General features: G+C 41.1%; 1 protein-coding gene and 1 pseudogene across 8 annotated transcripts in view; one reads left to right on the plus strand and one right to left on the minus strand.

The window, feature by feature from the left end:
- Positions 1-14,350, plus strand: part of LOC139272863 (large ribosomal subunit protein uL30-like) — a 36,232-nt pseudogene extending 21,882 nt beyond the window's left edge.
- Positions 1-18,803, minus strand: part of afdna (afadin, adherens junction formation factor a) — a 282,635-nt gene that overhangs the window by 252,938 nt on the left and 10,894 nt on the right. The gene's annotated exons all lie outside the window — the stretch shown is intronic.

An 18,803-nucleotide genomic window follows, 5' to 3' on the forward strand; every position in this document is an offset into this window, starting at 1 on the left:
CAAACTGAATTTGAAATTATAAACAAGATTTTTTTTTCCAAACAAATAATGTTGAGAATACAGATGCTGAAACAATAAAAAAACTTAATAAATATTTTATTCACAAATCTATAAAAACTTGAATGATTTGGGATTTAATTAGCTCATTGACAAGGTAAAGAAGTGTCAGCCCAAGGAAGATGCTGTTAAAGCACTTGGCAAAGTATGGGTCACATTTTGTAATTGTATTTTTCTCTTGACAATCGTGGCACAACCTTGCACGTCTGTAAAAAAAAAAAGAAATAATTCTACTTTCTAATGCCTATTTAGTACACAGCACTTGATAGCTATTTTACCTGGCTCATTAAGTGTTAAACATTGGCCCGGATTGCAGCTGTAATGACGGTGAAACTGTCAACATTCGCCGTCATCACCATGTGAAACGGACAGCAATTTCTGCCGTCCGCCGCACATGAGCAGTTAAATGTGGAAATCTAGAAGCTGCTGTCAGCTATTCCCTACATTGAAGACCATACAGACGGCAATCTTTTTGAAATCACTGAACCGACATAAACTTTCACGTTTACGCTCTAATATCGCTGTTAAAAACCCTCAAAAATGTTGAGCCTTGTTTAATGAGGTGTAACTGTGTTTTTAATGGCATACTAAGTCATAATTACTACTGAACAACCTCTCTGGCCCTGAAAAATCAATGTTATATTTGTGGAATTTCAATTTTTTCCATTACAATAAATATTCCATTATATTTTTTATATAACATTCTTTAAGTTTATGATATTTCAGCTTCTACCTTAATCCCACGTATATGTCCAAATCTTCATTTTGCTCTCTGTAAAATGTATTAAAAGTGAATGCTCTTTACTTCTTTGTTTGCTGTCAGTGAGAATTATTCTTCAATGCAATTGGCTTCTAGCCCACTTGCTGACATCACTGGTGCTGGAGATGCCCTAGACTTGGCACTCGAATCAAATTAATGCCGGAAAAGGTGAAATCAGAGAAAATAGGCAACTTATTTTGAAGTCAGCGGCGTGCGCGTCACTTCGCCGCTAACTGCTGTTAAGACCTGAAATTTAGATAGGACTCTCCTATCTAAAAAGCTGTCAATTAAGGTGATCATTTTTCAAAACAAAGGAATCCCTCAAACACTGCAACTTACTGAGTTGGTTGGTACCCTCTGTACAGGGAGAGGGTCACCCTGGACAACCCCTTTTAATACATTTTGACATGATCTCATCCGCTCCAGAGTAATAAAACGGATATGTTCTGTTCAACAGCCAGTTTGTTTTAATCTGAAAAGAATAAACGTCATATCAAATGTTACCCTATCTAGCGAGGGGTCGAGGTGGGAGTCTGCTGTGCAAAGGATTACTCAAGTTTAAAGAATGGAAACAGCCTTATATTGCAAATAATGTATCTTTAGTCATAAAATACTTCACATACCACAGAATATTGACAAAGTAGCAAAATCAGGAAGTGAGAGAGGTGGTGCCTTGTATAGTAGCTAACACTCTGACCACTAGATGCCAGAAGTCAGATTATCCACTTCAGAGTAATAACATTTCATAGAGGAATGGACTTTATTCCATGTCACAGCTTCACAAATATACAGAGAATTAAAAATCAGTCTGAAATCTTCCCAAGAGATGGACGTGAACATTTTAATCAGACCTTGTGATTGAACAAGTCTAAGCTTCTCATGATAAACGTTTCCAATAACAGGGAAAAACAAACTGGGATCAGAGACCAGAATGCATCTGCTATTTTAAACAGAAGAGAAAAGTAATCTGGATTACATCCCAACATTAAAACTTTTTGATGACAGTATCAAGTTGGTTTGTTCCAGTTGTGCGTGGATGATGTAAACAAACAGACGACATTAGGTAGTGAAATCATGCAAAGCAAACTAGTCATGACCTTCACTGATATTCATGAAGCTACTGTTTTAATAGCTAAAAATGCAAATCCCAATCTGGCATGTGATGGTTCAATAAATGAGTCAAAAATAGAAAGATGGCCGGTGACATTTATGCACTCAGGCCTGATCATCAAAGGCTACCAAGGTAGAACTAGGGAAAGCCTGGGATAGTTTGCAAGTGACCTGTAATAATATAAACACACATGTGCCAAACTCACCCTTCCAAATGTTTCCACTATACTGTGCATAAATGAATTTATGAAAAGATACATCTACATCAAGAGCCAGTAGATTAGGTGGTGCAGTAACACAATGCCATAGCATAGTGGCACCAGTATGTGGGCTCATATGCCAATTCATATGCCAACTCGGAGGCACCGAACAGAGGCTTGTGTGAAATACCCATGCAGCTTGTTGACCAATCATATTGGCCAAGGAATAGCTAGAACATGAGAAAACATTTAAAAGAATCAGGTAACACAAGGAGCCCTCATCCCAACAGCAACATCATTTTCCAGTCCTCTTTGGATTTGGGCATGGTGCTGGAGGATTGGAGGACTTCTAATGTAGTACCCTTGTTTAAGAATGGAGAAAGGGATAGGCCGAGTAATTACAGGCCTGTCAGTCTAACCTCAGTGGTGGAAATATTATTGGAAAAAATCCTGAAAGACAGGATAAATCTGCATTTGGAAAGGCAAGGATTAAATCTACATTTGGAAAGGCAAGGATTTGTTAAGGCAAGATCATGTTTGACTAACCAGAGTGAATTTTTTGTGGAGGTAACCAAAAGGGTCAATGAGGGTAGTATGTACGATGTAGTATATATGGACTTCAGCAAGGCTTCTGATGAGGTCCCACATGGTAGACTGGTCATGAAGGTTAAAGCTCATGGGATCCAGGGCAAAGTGGCAAGTTGGATCCAAAATTGGCTTGGAGGTAGGAAGCAAAGGGTAATGATTTATTGGATGTTTTTGTGACTGGAAGGATGTTTCTAGTGGGGTTCCTCAGGGCTCAGTACTGGATCCCTTGCTTTTTGTATATCAACTATTTAGATTTGAATATACGGAGTATGATTAAGAAGTTTGCAGACGACACTAAAATTGGCTGTGTGGTTAATAAAGAAGAAAGTCATGGGCTGCAGGAGGATATCAATCTACTGGTCAGGTGAGCAGAGCAGTGGCAAATGGAATTTAATTCTGAGAAGTGTGAGGTGATGCACTTTGGGAGGGCTAATAAGGGTATACACATTAAATGGTCGGCCACTTAATGGTGTGGATGAACAAAGGGACCTTGGAATACTTGTCCACAGATCCCTGAAAGTAGCAGGCCAGGTGGATAAGGTGATTAAGAAAGCATACGGAATGCTTGCCTTTATTGGCCAAGGCATACAATATAAGAGCAGGGAAATTATGCTGAAATTGTATAATACTTTGGTTAGGTCACAGCTGAAGTACTGCGTGCAGTTCTGATCGCCGTATTGTAGGAAGGACGTGATTGCACTAGAGGGGGTGCAGAGGAGATTTACTAGGATGCTGCCTGGAATGGATAATCTTACTAGGATAGATTGGATAGGCTGGGTTTGTTCTCATTGGAACAAAGGAGGTTGAGAGGAGAACTCATTGAGGTGTACAAAATATTGAGGGGCCTGGACATAGTGGATAGTAAGGGCCTATTTCCATTGGTGGAGTAGTCTATTACAAGGGGGCATAGTTTTAAGGTGGTTGGTGGAAGGTTTAGAGGGGATTTGAGGGGGGGGGCTTCTTTACGCAGAGGGTTGTGGGGATCTGGAACTCGCTGCCTGGAAGAGTGGTGGATGCAGAAACCCTCACCACTTTTAAGAGATGGTTGGATAGGCACTTAAAGTGCAGTAACCTGCAGGATTACAGACCTAGAGCTGGTAATTTGGGATTAGACTGGATGACCTTTTGTTGGACGGCGCAAATATAATGGTAAGTACTGCAGGGAATAGAATATGGCCAGGGTGATCTCCTGGACTAGTTTCGATCGCCTGGATGGGTTGGAGAGGAATTTTCCCAGATTTTTTTCTCCCTAAATTGGCATGGGTTTTTATTTGTTTTTTGCCTCTCCCAGGAGATCACATGGTTCTGGTTGTTTCAGTATAAGGGGTGTCGCAGTTGTGAGAGGCAGACTGGTTGGGTTGGATGCTCTTTGCCTTTCCGTCATTGTTCATAGGTTTATATGTAACCTTTAGGGCTGCTGACCCAAGGGCCGTGCGGCTCTTTGTCGGCCGGCGCAGACACGATGGGCCGGAATGGCCTCCTTCTGCGCTGTAAATTTCTATAGGCAATCTACAATCATCTGAAATGAGAATTCCTTTCCCAATACAGATTTCCAATCCGTAATTTCCAATCCAATGAATCGCTGAAGTCCATGTGGTGAAGGTACTTTCAAAGTACTGTTAGGTAGTTTTCCAGGATTTTGACCCGGTGACTATGAAGTAATATTTCCAAGTCAGGATGGTGTGTGACTTGGAGGTGTTGTTCCCATAAGCCTGTTGTCCTTCTAGGTGGTAGAGACCACGGATTTGGGGGATGCTGTCAAATTATACGAAGATGAGGATGGAACTGGAGAAGGTAAATCAGAAACAAAATATTGAGAGATTGAACAGCAGTGGGGAATATTTAAAAATGTGTTGCGTTCAAAAGTATATTCCACTAAAAAAGGCAAGAACAAATTAGCAAATGGGACACCATGGATGAATAAAGAGATAGGAGTAAAATTGAAATTAAAGAAGAAAGCATGCATGAACACTAGAGAGGATGACAAAGAGGAATACAAAGAGGTTAAACTTTTAAAAAATTAGGAAGGCAAAGAGGAATTACAAAATGGAATTATCAAATATAAAAATAAATAGTACAAGCACATAAACAACAAATTATTAGGCAATAAATAACAAATTGAAAATTAAGTGATGCACAAGTTAAACTCACAGGTAATTAAATATTGAATAGTTACTTTGCCACAGTTTTAGCCAGGGAGAATAACATGATGGACATGGCAATAGAAGAGATCAAAAAGGATATTAAGACATTCAAGATAGGAGAGAGATATAATTGATAAACTAGACAAACAAAGATAAAACCCCCAGTCCGGATGGATTGTATCTGCGCACTCTCAAAGAAGCTAAGAGCGAGCACACACACACACATATTTAAAAATTAAATAGAAAAGCGAATAGTGTCAGAGGACTGGTAGACAGCTAATGTTATTCCTATATTCAAAAAGGGAAAGAGATCAAATCCAGGGAACTGTAGGCCAGCTATCTTAACATCTGTGGTATAAAAGATATTGGAATATTCACTCAAAGATGCAATAGAAAAATATTTAGAAACTAAAAATAAAGAATAGTCAGCACTGATTTCAAAATATAAGTTCATGCTTGACCAACATTATTCAACTCTTTCAAGTAGCAACAAAGAATAGACAGCCATTGCAGTGGATGTAATACACATGGACTTTCAAAAGATTTTTGATAAGCTACCATATAGTAGACGCATGACTAGGTTCAGAGCATGTGGAGTCAGGGGACAAATAGCAGAATCAATGGCAAACTGGCTACAAAATAGAGTATAGGTTAAAGGTAATTACTCAGACTGGCAGAAGGTGGGAAGTGATGTTCCACAGGGATCAGTACTGAACAGCCCGGGACTCCTTTCTCCATGAAAGAGATGATTGGCAAGTGACCAGAGGGGTCTTTAAAATTATGAAGGGGTTCGATAGGGTAGATGTAGAGAGGATGTTTCCACTTGTGGGGGAGTCTAAAACTAGAGGCCATAAATACAATGTAGTCACTAATAAATCAATTAAGGAATTCAGGAGAATCTTCTTTACTTCCATGGAGTGGTTGAGGCAAATAGCACAGATACACACAAATAGAATCTAGATAAGTGCACCAGGGAAAAGGGTAGGTGCGTGATTCCCTGCATGAATATCGATGTTTCTCTTTCAATCCAAACTCCAACACTCTCCCCGGTGGCCCAGGTTCTGTCCCCAGTGGTGTGTTAGATAAATGCTTCCAAGCTTGTGGAGGGTCTGCGAGACGGTGGAGTCGTCGGAGAGCAATCGCACTGTGAGGCAGTGGAGGAGGGGAGTCTGGGAGGGAGCGCAGATCTTGTGGGACAGTGGAGGAGAGGTAAGAACATAGACCTGTTGGGCCGAATGGCCTGTTTCTGTGCCATGTAATTCCTAACACAAGTTCAAAATCTTTTTGCATGATCTATATGGTAATCAAAACACACATTTTTAATGAGGCACCTCACAGGAACAAATGCAGCAAAGGTACACATATGTATCTTTTCCTAAGAGAGCTTTTAAATATATTATGCTAATTAATGCCACATATATTTGTGCTGGGGCTTTGAGAACGCGCGGATCTATGACTCTCCTTTTTACTGCACTTGCATGCACCAGTCTGTGCTAGGGGGCCAACATGGAGATGTCAGATTTTCTGCATGTTCATTCTCAGAACCCACAAAAAAATCGTATTCCATTTGCTGAGTTCAGCTAATGCAAAAATTCTCAAGCACTGGTTTACAGATTTTTTTTGTTCCAAACAAAAATAAAAGATACAAAATTATTAATGTCTTTATTCTTAAATCATCCCTGGAAATTTCTTCTTTGCATAAATAAGCAGATCCCAAGTCAAATCTCATAGGAGGAAGTACCTCTTGACCCTTTGAGCAAATATCGGAAATGCCCAATTTCCTCCACATTGGATTTGAGGACATAACCTGAATATTCCCTAAAAGTCTATGGTGCAACCTTCACTCCTCTGTTGGACACATCAGCACTCATTTCTTTAAACCAGAAATGTCTAAACATGTATCACCACCAAGTTTGCAAAATAAGTGATATTTGAATTCTGCAATTTACCAAGACAAAGCTGTGCACTGAAGTAACTTTTCCAATGCATAAGCATGGGAAGACAAAAGACCATTCAGCTCATCAACTCTATTCCTTCAACAGAACATGCAGTCTATCCTACCGTGAACTATACCTTATCTATTTAACACCGAGGGAAAGCTCACTTAAGTAATCAAGTGAAATTTCATGATACCTACCAATCCCTACACAGTACTATTAAATACCCAGAGAAAATAACCGCTGCATAGCAGTATAGGACCATGACATGCAGAACTTTCGATTTAGTGAAAGTATTTATTTAATAAATGCCTCACTCCAGTACTGCGTAAAACCCACAACTCTTTCCAAGTGCCCAATCAAAACCACAGAGCACAGAAATTCTAAGCAATTTAGCAGTGACGGAAGTGGATAGGAAACCATACACCACCATATTGGCCTGATAAAAATAAACTCCTTAAGTTAAATTCTGAACTTTTGGGGAGGGGAAGAAAGAAAGGAGGAGATTTCAGAATCTGATAGCAACCTTCACTGAAGTCTTCAATTTTTTGGACAATAATTATAGATGTAAATTATACACATTAGGAATCCATACTATGTTCAAACTACTGTTTTTTCTTCAAGAGACCATAGGCAAGTGTGAGGTCATCCATTTTGGACCAAGATAGGATAGATGAGTATTTTTTTTTTTTTAAATGGTGAAAAGCTAGGGACAGACAGTGGAGGTTCAGAGAGATTTATGGGTCCATGTACACGGATCACTAAAATGTAGGGGTCAGGCACAAAAAAAAATCAACAAAGTTAACGATGTTTGCCTTTATATCTTGAGGGCTGGACTATAAAGGGGAGAAAGTTGTGCTTCAGCTATACAAAGCCCTGGTTAGATCACTTCTGCACTGTGTACATTATTGGGCACCGCAACATAGAAAGGGTGGCGCTGAAATCCCAGCCTTCCCGGGTCCATACTGAGTGCCTACGGACCCAGGAAGGCATCGCAAAAGCCGGTTTTCAGCGCACAATGTGCATGCGCTGAAAATCGGTTTTGCGATCTGTCAAGCTCCAGCTTGACAGATCATTCGTATATCGGAAGCAAGGTCATTTGCAAGGGCAAGATTGCGGGATTTACCCATATCTTGCCCAGTAAATGTCCTCAAAATTCTTGCAGCTGATAAAAGCAGGCATATAGCCTACTTTTACAGGTGTAAGAGTTTAAAAACATACAAAAATATAATTTAATTACATTTTAAAAACACTTAAAAACCCCGCCCACCACGTTACATTTATTTTTAACTAATTAAAAACTTTAAAAACTCGAGGGGAAAAAAATTAAATTAAAATTAATTGAAATTAAAGTTAAGTGAGATGTGTTTTTTTTGTGTTTAGTGTGTCTTTTTTTCTCATTAATAGACATGGAGTTCCCATTGCTATTAATGTGAAAGCTGTGGAATACTGTACCTGATTGGTTGAGCAGTCACACGTGACTGCACCTTCTGACTGGGAACCTCGAGGACGGGAGCACGCTTCACAGCGCAGGAAGAAAAGACCTCCAACGGAATCATAGGCTCCTCCCGGACCACCAGATAATTTCGTAGAAATGTTTCAGGTCGGTGCCCACGGGAAGGCTCCGACCGCAATTTCAGCCCCGATATTTAAGGATTATTACCCGAGCCACATGCAAATTAGCATAGAGACAAACAGATTAGGAAAGTCAACATGTGCCTAAAGGAGTGATGTGTGAAGGAGGGGTTCCATTCATGAGACTGGCACCAGTACTGGGACAGGAAGGAGCTGTACCATTGGGACAAGCTGCAACTGAATCAGGTTAGGACCAAGATATCCGAACGGAAAGGATAGCTGGGGCTGTAACTGAGACTTTAATGAATGACGGGGGGGGGGGGGGGTGGGCAAGAGGACTGCTAGAAATTACAGAAATCCAATAAAAGAATCAGGAAAAGAGAATAAAGGACAAACTAAAGGATTGAATAAGGATAACACAAAGTTAAGAGATCGCAAAAAGCCGTGGAGCATAAAGGTAAAATAAAACAAAAAGGAATAAAATAAATACAATTTAAACTGTTGTTACAACAATGTATGCAGTATTAAAACAAAACACAGCAGTTTTGAAAGGGATGGGGGATGGCACCTGGAAAGGGCATCATGTCAGTTAGCATGGGGGTCAGAAAGGGAAGTTGGGCATAAAAACAGAAAATGCAGTCAGAAGTTTAGTTAGAATGAGGTCAAGGCATCTTGGCCAAAATGACAGGAGAAAAGATGGACCAAGAGGGAAAAAAAGATCAAAATAATGGACTTGAGTTGGGAGTGGCAGCCAAAATGTGCACACAAATGGTCACTGGGTGAGGGAACTATATTCCCAATGCAAGCCAGGCATGCCTTTCAGCCCTGGTATCATTCGGGGGAATCTGCACTGTACACCCTATAAAAGGCCAATATATCCTTTCTGACATGCGGTGCCCAAAACTCAACGCAGTACTGCTGATGGGGATCTGACCGAGGGTTAATGGGCCCCAAGTTTCCACATGATTCGCGCCTGATTTTTAGGAGCAACTGGTGGAGAACAGACTATTTTAGAAATTGCAATTGTCCATATTTTTTTTTCTGCAGTTCTAGTCAGGTAGAACAGTTCTAGTTTAGAACAGAATTTTTTCTTCAAAAGGGGGCGTGTCCGGCCACTGACGCCTGATTTGAAAGTTTCCACAGTGAAAATGTACTCCAAACTAAAGTAGAATGGAGACAGTGAAGATTTTTATAGAACTGAAAAAACCTGTTCTACACATTAAAAAATCAGGCGCAGGTTACAAATTAGGCGTCCAGAACAAGGTGGGGGGGGGGGGGGGGGAGGAAGGGAACTCATTAAATTCGACAATAAATCCTTATTTATACTTCTACAAATAAATCCAACCTGAATAAACATTTATAAGCCAAGAAAAGATTAAATAAACCATCTTCCTACCTGTGTGAAAGTGCTTCAGTCAGGGAGAATTCTGCAGCCGTTCATGTCGCTGAGCGGGAGGGGGGGGGAAAGAGAGAGAGAGAGAGAGAGAGAGAGAGAGAGAGAGAGAGAGAGAGAGAGAGAGGGGAGGGAGGGAGGGAGGGAGAGGGAGAGAGAGCCGGGGGGGGGTGGGGGAAAAAGAGAGAGAGAGAGAGAGAGAGAGAGAGAGAGAGAGAGAGAGAGAGAGAGAGAGAGAGAGAGAGAGAGCGGTGGGGGCGGGGGGAAGAGGTCAGATCGGATCGGATCCAGTCTGGGAGTTGGGAGTCGGGTCCAGTGGTGGGGGGTCGGGTCGGGGAACAGGAGCGCGGGTCGGGGCAGGTCAGTCGGGGGGGGGGGGGGTTTCGGGTCTCGGCGGGGGAGGGAGCGGGTGTCTGGTCGGCGGGGGGGGGGGGGGGGGTGGTGACGGGTCGGGTCTGGTCGGCGGGGGGGTTGTCGAGTCTTGTCGGGGGCGGAGAGCAGGAGCTGGCCGTGGGAGGAGCCCCAGTGAGGCCATTCAGCCAGGGCTAGGGGCTGCGTGCTTCGGGCCCCTCCCACACAGTTCGGTGCCTGGAGCTATTGCACTTGCGTGCCGACTATAGCGCGCATGTGCAGAGGTCCCGGCGCTGAAACGCCCCCCCCCCTCAGCTCGTGCTGGCTGCGCAGAGGGCCAGAGGACCTGTAAGTAGGTGGAGAATACCGATGATTTTTTTTAGGTGCCGTTTTAGGGCGAAAAATTGTTTTTTCTTGTGGAAACTTGGGCCCTATATAACTGAATCATAAAGATAAAGGCCAACATTTCAATAGCCTTAATTACTTTTTGTATCTGTGTGCTAGCTTTAGTGATGTGTGTATGTGGACACCCAAATCCCTTTGCTCCTCCAGTTTCTAGTATCTCACCATGATGAAAATATTCCAATCTGTCTTTCCCAGATCCAAAGTAGATGGCCTTGCACTGTCCATGTCCATTTGCGATTTCCTGCTCCCATCACAATTTACTGTGCCCTTAACTTAGTGTTATCTGCAAACTTAGATATATAATTCTCTATTCCATCTAAGTAATTGATATATATGGTGAAAAGCCAAGACCCAGGTACCCCCTGGGGAAGATCACTTGTCACATCCCACTACTCAGAGTACATTTTCTTTATACCTTCTGTCTCCTACCTCTCAACCAATTGCCAACCCAGATCACAAGGTTACCTCCAATTCCACGTGCTTTTATTTTGTTAATGATCCCTTGTACAGAACCTTATCAAATACTTTCTAGAATCCATATAGTCATCGTCCATAGACACTCCCCCGTCCATCAAGTTCGTGACCTCAAAAAAAAAAAGAAAATTTGATCCCCTTTACTTCAGTTACCCATTTCAGGGGCCTGAGCATAAAATCTAGGCCGACACTCCAGTAGTACTGAGGGAGTGCTGCACTGTCGGAGTTGCCAACTTTCAGATGAGATGTTTAAGAAAAAAAACAGGTGGGGCTACGGTTTAAGGTGGACGTAAACAATCTCACAACACTACTTTAAAGAGGAGCAGGGGAGTTATATCGGTTATCTTGGCCAATATTTCATCATCATCATAAGCAGTCCCTCGGAATCGAGGAAGACTTGCTTCCACTCTTAAAATGAGTCCTTGGGTGGCTGAACAGACCAATACGAGAACCACAGTTCGTCACAGGTGGGACAGGTAGTCGTTGAGGGAAAGGGTGAATGGGACAGGTTTGCCACATGCTCTTTCCGCTGCCTGCGCTTGGTTTCTGCATGTTTTCGGCGATGAGACTCGAGGTGCTCAGTGCCCTCCCGGATGCACTTCCTCCACTTTGGGCGGGCGGTCTTTGGCCAGGGACTCCCAGGTGTCAGTGGGGATGTTTCACTTTTTCAGGGAGGCTTTGAGGGAATCCCTGTAACATTTCCTCTGCCATCTTTGGCTCGTTTGCCGTGAAGGAGTTCTGAGTAGAGCACTTGCTTTGGGAGTAATATTTATCCCTCAATCAACATCACTGAAAAAAGCGATTATCTGGTCATTATCACATTACTGTTTGTGGGACCTTGTGTGCAATTTGGCTGCTGCGTTCCATACATTACAAGTGACTACACTTCAAAAAGAGCTTCATTGGTTATAAAGCACTTTGAGATGTCCCAAGGTTGTGAAAAGCACGATATAAATGCAACTATTCTTTCATTCTTTGACTCTCGTTGATCACCTCATAGCTTTCCTAAGTGCTCAATCACTGATTTCAATAACTTCCTCACAACCAACAGCTCTGCAGTGACCAGGTTTTTTGCACAATTCTGTATTAAATAATGGATTGGAAAATTGCAAATGTCACTCCAACGGTAAAATTGGAAAACGCAACTATAATTTCTCGACTAGTTTCTTTTAATACTCTAGGGTAGAAATCATCAGCTCCTGGAGCTTTGTCTACCTTATGTCCCTTTATTTTCTCCATTTTTTCCCATTAACTCATTCAATTTACCAAGTTCCCCCTTTGACTTATTTTTACATTCCCGTTATATGGCCAACTCTACTGTGAAAATGGATACAAAGTATTTATTTAACAAATCTGCCATTTCCTTATTGTCCATTATTGTAAATCAGCCTTTAATGGGCTCACATTCTCCCTTACCATTCTATTCTCTTAATATCTGTATATTTATAAAAACGTTAACTGCTGACTGTGATACCTTAAGTTTTTATTTACACTCCTTTTTACACCTCTTGTTTTCTTCATATTCCTTTGTTTTTTTTTTAAAAAAGCTCTACCAGTTTGCTGGCTTTCTACTTTTCCTTGCATTTGTATAAACTTAAGACTGTCTCTTATCTTGTTTATTGACCATGGTTGCTTAACTACATAATTGTAGCTTTTGCCTTTTAGGGGTATGTACTTGTTATACATTGCACCAAAAACTGCCCTGAAAACATCCCACCGTTTGTTTGTAGGTTTACCCATTAACAGCTCAACCCAATTTAAACGTGGTCAACTTATTTCTAATCCCTATCAAGGTTTGCCTTACTTAAATGTAAAATCTTGGTTTGCAACTCTTGCTTCCGCTTCTCCCTCTCAAACCTCGTATCAAATACAATCATATCCACAGAGAGGAGCTGAAAATCTGGAATCTGTTAGGTTTGAAATTCTCCAGATCATTAACCTCACCCCATCCAAAAAAAAGTTGCAGTTGCTATGGAAGAACTATAGTAAAGGGAAATATAAGTAGATCAATTAATATTTGTAGGGAAAGAAATCACCAACTACTCTTAAACAATGTTCTTGGAGATGACACCACTGTTAAAGACTTCAATGCTTTATCACCTTAGAAGTTCCAGTATTAAACCAGCTTCAGAACTCTGGGACTGAGCAACTTTGTGGACAGAAGAGGAGGCTGTGCAAGTCTTAAAAGGACCCCTCCCCCAATGTCTTTCCCCAAACATGTATGCCAACACTGAATATAATTTCATCAGTACATGTTTTGATCACTTCTAAAACCAGTGAACCAAAATCTCCTGACCTAGAATTGTAAATGTGCTTCTGCAGGAACCAAAGTTTCTTTGCTCAAAGGTTTGTGGGATTAAATTTAGATCTTAAAGCTAGAGCAGCTAGATAGTAATGTAACGCCTCAGAAGATATTTGAACATGATTCACTAGCACCATCTGAGCAGAGACATCAATGACAATATCTTCAAAATTGAGAAACAAAAAACATTAGCAAGTGTGGAGACAGGACAGCACCTGGCTGCTACCACCAGGAGGAAGGGAAGAATTTAATTCAAGATTTTATTGAGTGACGAGGCATAAACAAGTATATGCACAATATAACTCTAAAGGGACAATGTTCCATATGATTTTCCACAGGGCGAAAGCATTTCCCATTTGTACATGGACCTGAACAGAAAATATTTTCAGATTAGATCCGCAACTGCAATATTAAATCTGAATTAGTAAGTGTTCAACAGCTAGGTATTACTAGTCACCTCTGCTGCACTAACAATGGCTGAAGTTTCGCACTCAGCTCAAAGTAACAGCTGAACCCAGGCTAGCTTTTGTGATCCATATTAGAGGAATCAATGGTGTTAGTTCTAAAGTCCGCAAGGTACTTCAGCTCCTACGACTGCATCAGATTTTCAATGGAGTGTTTGTGAAACTGAATAAAGCTTCAATCAACATGCTCCGTATTGCAGAGCCGTACTTTGCATGGGGATATCCAAACCTAAAGTCTGTCCGTGAATTGATCTACAAACGAGGCTTTGGCAAGATCAAACATCAACGCATTGCTCTCACTGACAATTTCCCTGATTGAAAAGCAGCTCGGAAAGTATGGCATTAATTTGTATTGAAGATCTGATCCATGAGATCTTCACAGTGGGCAAGAACTTCAAAATTACAAATTAGTTGTGGCCCTTCAAACTATCCTCACCCCGTGGTGGCATGAACAAAAAGACAACACACTTTGTTGAGGGTGGTGATGCTGGTAACAGAGAAGACCAAATCAACAGAATGATCAGAACTATGAACTAAAGGTATGCAACAGATGTGAAATTTCCACTCTGTTCTGTTAAAGAAATAAATTATTTACAGAGTCAAAAAAAAGTGCATACATTCCAATAGCTATTCTATGGAGCTTTTTAAACAGTCTTGACAAGGCAATTTATGCAGTAAAAGAATGGCTTGCACACAGTAAAATCTATACTTCACTTCAGATTTGTGGAGTAGAGAAGAATGAAAGCTATTTTCTAACCCAAGTGAAACTTAGATGGAAGCTTTGGCAGAACTGATGAGACCCAACAATTGTTTCTTTCCTCCCCCCCCCCCCCCAAGGAATGTCTGCTACGAGGACACTGGGATTTCTCTCATGTGAAATAAATACATATTCAGCAGCCTATTAGCAAATCACCTCTTGTACAAATTGAAATCAAAGAAAAGCTTTAAATAATCAAAATCATGCAATGTTATATGCCACAATCAAGCTACCATTTATAGCATGAGATTTACTACAGAGTTATTAACTACACAGGTTTAGTATAAAATCAGTATTTCAACACAGAACCAGAATACATACTTTGAATGTATGCATAACAACTGTACAACCCCGTCCCCCAACCCCCAAGTAGATTGGAGGCCACTTTCTGTATCCGTGCATGTATTGGAAACCATCTAACCCAGGGAGATAGTCATTTTCCCTACACCCACCCATAACCCAAGGGATAAAATAATTTGCACCATATCCTTGTTTATTAAAATGTTTTGGTAAATACTCGCTTCATACCTCTGAAAACCCATTCCAAATTTTAAAATGCAGAAAAGCAAAAACCCTGCAAAAATAAAGCATTACACTTTGAAAGGCAACATTTAAAAAAAAAAGAAATCTTAATAGATGTAAAATAGGGAGTTGAGCTAATGTCTCAAAGACTTAAAATCATTTGTATTGTAATTAAATGCCATAAGAAACACAATATCCTTCAAGTCATTTTGATACAACTCAGTAAAGAAATCTAAAGATTAAAAATGGGAGCAATGGGGTGGGGGGGGCATGTGGTGGGGTAGGGGGGTAAGAATGAACAATACAGTCAGGCATTGAAAGCTTCACAACCTTTTTCTATTCTTTCCCAGAGCTTCTAACCAAATAGACGGAAAAAATCTATTGCATTATATCAGAGGTACCCTACTATTTTTCAGTCAAAAATGTGTCACTAACAGCCAACATAACCACACAGCTGTATGATCCTACATTGCAGTTCTTGCCTCGCCTCAAAAATAGCCATCAGAAAACAGGATGGTATGGAACCAGTGGATGCCGACATAAAGTTTGTGCACCACCAATAAACGTGCAACAGTTGGCAGCGCCATCGGGAGTGAGTAGACATATGGACCCAAATTTCTCCAGGCGTTGTTCTGTTTTTTTTGGAGCAACTAGATTTTTTGGGAGTAACTTAAAAATCACAATTCTCCCCATTTAATCTGCTCCAGCCTAAGTGAGTTAGTTAGGTTTTTTTTTTAAGTTTAGTTTTTTTTCCAAAAAGGGGCATTACCAGGCACTTAAGCCTGTTTTGGCCATTTAAGCAAGTTTAGCCAGCTAAAAGTTACTCCAAACTAACTTAGGCCAGCGTGTCCACTCTGAAAAACCTTGCGGTGAAATAAGAAATCAGCGCAAGTAGCCAGAGATACCGGAGGGGGGAAAGCAAGAGGATTCTGAAATACACTAATCACCTTCACCACATCAATAATAAATGAAAAATAAACTACTAAAAAATAAAAAGTCCTACTTCGCCGACTGCAGCGCACTGGCAAGCCCTTTGGCCAGGTCTAGGGACTGGAGGCTCGTTCCTGCTCCCCCGGGCTCCTCCAGCTCCTCCAGCATCCGCTCCAGCTCCCGCGGGTTCCTCCAGCTCCCGCTCCCCCGGGCAGGTCTAAGTGAGCACGGGAAGGCAGCGGCAGGCCACTCGGCCCGGGATAGGGGTGGCGTGCTTCGGGCCCCTCCCACACAGCCTGCATTGCGTCAGGCTGCGAGGAGCTACTGCACATGCACGCACACTCTAGCACACATGTACAGAGATCCCGGCACTGTTTTCAGCGCCGGGACCTGGCTCCACCCTCGAATCCAGCTGCCACGCTGCGCCATCATCAAGGAGAGGCTGGGGAGCGGCCAAACTCGGCCTGAAGATTTTTGGTGCCCTTTTTGTTCCAGAAAAGTGGCGCATCTCTGGTGAGTGCGCCAGAAATCTGCACTAGCCAAATTTGGGCCCATAGTTTCAATTCAAAAATTAGTTTTCAATTTCTTGATTGCTACTTGTGCAAATGAAAAAACAAATTAGATGTGCAAACCAAAATAATGGAACCTGCTAATGCTGCACTTTGTTGGCGCTGGTAGACTACCACCATTTTTGGAATGTTGTGAATAGAGTGAAATTGTACTCCAAAAATTGTCACCAATCACATTCCCCACAGTCCCACTGCATGTGCTGATTATGCTACACTTTGACATACGTGAGTGTGTGTACAGGCTTAAACACAAACTCTACATCAATTAGCCTAATTTCCTAGTGCTCCAATTTTCAGTTTCTGTTCTCAGAATTGAGTTTTTGCTGTTACAGCAGAGATCTTTGTTGCTGATTTAATTGTTCAGGCTTATTGGTGCTTGCATCACTTTACACAACACACAATGGAGCAGCTTTTACCTAATGTTACAATGTAGCCAATGTATATCACTGGAGGTGTGACGTCATCTGTTCCACACAATGCCAAATCCAATACTAAACAAACTGACCACAAAATTGTATTCTGCATCTTGCAGCAGTGCAACACAAAAAAACAACTTCAGACACAAGGTGCACAGTAGAACTGCAGTACAAAGTCGCCTCAATATACCACTAACTTGATTGTGAAGGCCACTTTCTTCAATTTCAGTAACAGTTCAATCACAATCTGCTCAACACATGACATTTTCCAAATATGCTGCATGTATGTGCAGTGGAACCATACGAGTCAAGAATTTTAATATTTACTAGGTGGAAGATTTTTTTTTAAACTCTCAAGTCTCTTGTCCATTCATTTAGAGATATGTACTACCTGTATTAAAATGAACAAAATCAAACTTGCCAAAATGAAGTGCAATAAAAAAGGAAATCTCAATGAAATCTAAATACTGCCTTTAATTTTGCACCAAATTGGCAATCTCACTCAGACAGCAAAGTGAGAAATGGAAAGGTGTCATAACCAGTTTAGTGAGGAGTGTTTGGAAGCTGCAAGAGATTTTTAATCTGCATCTAAACAGTGCTTTACCTGACACAGGACTGCTCAAAATGAATGTTCAAATTGGCCCAAGTATTCCATTTTTTATTGCTGATATTCCTCACTTTGAAAACAAAACTGAAAAAATCTGATTATGTCCTCAAATTCACAATCCCGATAGATGGCAGCAAGCACCATTTTATTAAATAGCAAGGACAGTGTATTAAATGATTATATATTAGAAATATAGATATATAGATACACACATACATATACATACACAAACTGGAGTAGGAAACCTCAATTTATGCAGCAGATATGTTATCATAAATATTTGCCAATCATGAGTTTTTTTTAAATTTGTTCACGGGATGCGAGCATGGCTGGCAAGGCCAGCATTTATTGGCCATCCCTAACTGCCCTTGAGAAGGTACCTTCTTGAACTGCAGCAGTGTATGTGCATCTTTGTAGCAGTTTGGTACAACTGAGTGGCTTGTAGGTCATTTCAGAAGACAGTTAGTCAACCACATGTGTACGGGTCTGGAGTCACATGGAACATTTGTGAACCAGGTAGCTTTTTACATCAATTCAATGACTGATACTAGCTTTTTATTCCAGATTTATTTAATTAACTGAATTTAAATTCCCCAGCTACCATGGTGGAATTTGAACTCACGTCTCCAAATCATTAGCCCAGGCCTCTGGATAACTGGTCAAGTAACATAAGCAGTATGCTTCTGTTCCACTAACCAGACATCATATGGTTATTTTCTCTACTTAAATATCATAAGCAAATAAAATTAAACTAAACCATGACCAATGAACCTTCAAACAAGAATATGGAAAAAGAATATTGCCCAGTTAACCAGTCCATGCTGGTGTTTATGCTCCACTTGAGCCTCCTCCCATCTTTCCGCATCTACCCCTCTAACAGCATAACCCTCTATTCCCTTCTCCCTCACATGCTTGTATAGCCTCCCCTTAAATGCATCTATACTATTCGCTTCAACCACTCCGTGGTATCGAGTTCCACATTCTCACCATTCTTTGGGTAAAGAATCGTCTTCTGAATTCCCTATCGGATTTCTTGGTGACTATCTTATATTGATGGCCTCTAGTTATGCTCTTCCCCATAAGTGGAAACAGTCTCTCCGTATTCACTAGTCAAAAGCTTTCATAATTTTAATGACCTCTATTAGGTCATCCCTCAACCTTTTTTTTTCCCCAAAAGAGATCCAGCCTGTTCATCCTTTCCTGATTATGTATACCCTCACATTTCTGGTATCATCCTTGTAA

The sequence above is a fragment of the Pristiophorus japonicus genome, chromosome 9 (genome assembly GCF_044704955.1).
Source record: "Pristiophorus japonicus isolate sPriJap1 chromosome 9, sPriJap1.hap1, whole genome shotgun sequence".
NCBI lineage: Eukaryota > Metazoa > Chordata > Chondrichthyes > Pristiophoridae > Pristiophorus > Pristiophorus japonicus.